General features: G+C 42.6%; 1 pseudogene; it reads right to left on the bottom strand.

The window, feature by feature from the left end:
- Nucleotides 1-464: 464 nt before the first annotated feature.
- LOC132010578 (ATP synthase subunit beta, mitochondrial-like) lies at nt 465-1,987 on the bottom strand (annotated as a pseudogene).
- Between the last annotated feature and the right edge of the window lie 437 nt (nt 1,988-2,424).

Below are 2,424 nucleotides of genomic sequence, written 5' to 3'. Positions count from 1 at the left end.
ACAAAATTTATGTTCACACTACACTGTAGTCTAATAAGTACTTAATACCATTATGTCTAAAAAGATGTGTGTGTGTGTATGTGTGTGTGTATAAATTTAAAAATGCTTTATTACGAATAAGTGCTAGCCATCATCTGAGCTTTCAGTAAGTCATAACTTTTTTCTGGTGGAGGGTCTTGCTTTAATGTTGATGGCTGATGACTGATCAGGGTGATGGTTTGTGAAGTCTGGGGTGGTGTGCCAATTTCTGAAAATAAGACAACAATAATATTTGCAGCATCAATTCACTTTTTTTCTGAGCAGTGTACATCTTACTGGAAACCTTCAGTCCTCTTCAGACAGAACACAATGTCTTCAATTAAGGCTCTTATGTGGCTGACAGAGGACACTGAAATTTTTTTTACTAGGTGGGAAAGGGAAGGAAAGTATGGAAAATGAGTGCTTCTTTTGCCAAAAGGAACCCCTCACCAATGCTCTTCAGTCAGCTCATCAGCTTTTGCCATGGCTTTTTCAGAGAAGGCTTGTTCTGGTGGATGGTCAGATTCACCTGCCAAAATCTACTAGAATCCTTAGATGGTCTCCTTTATAGGTACCAGCTTCTCCATATGACATATGAAAACCTCATCTACCTGGAATGGCTGAGATGAGAAACCCTGTATTTTCCATGAACAGGACAATCAATTTGTCTTGCCCAGAAAGTTCATCCATACCCAGGATGCCAATGATGTCCATCATTTGTAGTCCTGTGGGTTCTTTTGAACCCCATGGGCAACATCATAATACTAATTTCCAACAACACTGGGATCCATGATTCGAGAAGTGGAATCCAGAGGATCCATATCGAAGCAATAGCATTGGACAGCACAGTGGCTTCATCGAAAAGGTCTAAGGTGGTGGCAGGGCAGCCAAGTCATCAGTAAGCACATAAGCAGGCTATACAGAGGTAATAGATCACTTCACAGTGGTGGTGATTCTTTCCTACATGGTACCCCTGTCAGTGGCCAGGGTAGAGTGACAGCCCACAGCAGAAGAAATTATTCCCAGCAAGGCAGACACCTCAGAGCCAGCCTGGGTGAAGCTAAAGGTATAATCAATAAAGAGTAGTATGACCATCTTGGTCTCTGAAGTATTCAGCAACAGTCAGTTCATTCAGATCTACCTAGGCATGAGCGCCAGGTGGTTCATTCATTTGACCACACACCAGAGCTATTTGGAAGTAGTATCTTTTAAATTGATAACACCAGACTCAATCATTTAATGGTATAAGTCATTGCCTTCACAAGTCTTCTCACCAACACCAGCAAATACAGTGTGACTATCATGGGCTTTGATGATATTAACTTTATGATCAATACCATCCTGGCAACCCCAACACCACCAAAGAGCCCAGTTTTTCCACCCTTAGCATAGGGAGTCAGCAGATTCACCACCTTGATACCAGCAACCAGAATTTCCTGCTCAACACTCATCTCTATGAATTCAGAAGTCTCAGCATGAATAGGTACAAATTGTTTAGTTTTGATGGGACTTCCCTCATCAACAGGTTCTCCAATGGCATTCATGATTCTTCCCAAGTTCTCAGAACAAACAGGAATTTTGACTGGTGCACCAGAAACCAGGATTTTTTGTCCTCTAACTAAGCCTTTGGCATCATTCATGGCAATACTCTACCATGCTCTCACCAAATGGTGGGCCACCTCCAAAACCAGCTTGATCTATCTGCCCTGCACTTCCAGTGCATTTAGGATGAGTGGTGTTGTTCACCAAACTGCACACCCACCACCGTACTGATGACTCCCACTATGCCCCAGTGGCAGTACCTACCTTCAGGGAAGGAGATGTTTGGGTGGTATAGTCTCTAGCAGGTGGGAGTGCTGCTCTGGTGACCCACAGCAAGACCTGGACTTGGGGAAGCAGTTCTGAAGGGCCAAGTCCTTATAAGAGAATAGGCCAAGATAGCAGCCACACAACTTACAAAACCCAACATGACAGATCCTGGGTGTAGACTCCTAACTAATTCTTTTCACAGACACTTTCTCTGCAGCATATGATACTATTTGATAGCATTTTACCCACAGTATAATTTCTTTCAAAATTAGAGTCAATCCTTTTAAACCTTGCCACTGCTTTATCAACTAGTAAAAGTTAGAAAATTTTTATTGTAATTTCAACAATATTCACCACATCTTCACTAAGAATAGTTTCCGTCTCAAGCAACCAACTTCTTTGCTCGTCCTTTAAAAAAAAAAAAAAAGATTTTATTTATTTATCAGAAAGAGAGAGAAACAGAGACAGAAAGACAGAGAGGGGGATCATGAGCAGGGGGGGGGGGGGGGGGTAAAGGGAGAAGCAGACTTCCCAGTGAGCAGGGAGCCTAATTTGGGACTCGATTTGAGGACCCGGGATCATGACCTGAGTCAAAGG

Source organism: Mustela nigripes, chromosome 2 (genome assembly GCF_022355385.1).
Source record: "Mustela nigripes isolate SB6536 chromosome 2, MUSNIG.SB6536, whole genome shotgun sequence".
Lineage (NCBI taxonomy): Eukaryota > Metazoa > Chordata > Mammalia > Carnivora > Mustelidae > Mustela > Mustela nigripes.
Note: the sequence above shows the minus strand (reverse complement) of the source record. Positions and strands in the feature narration are given on the sequence as shown.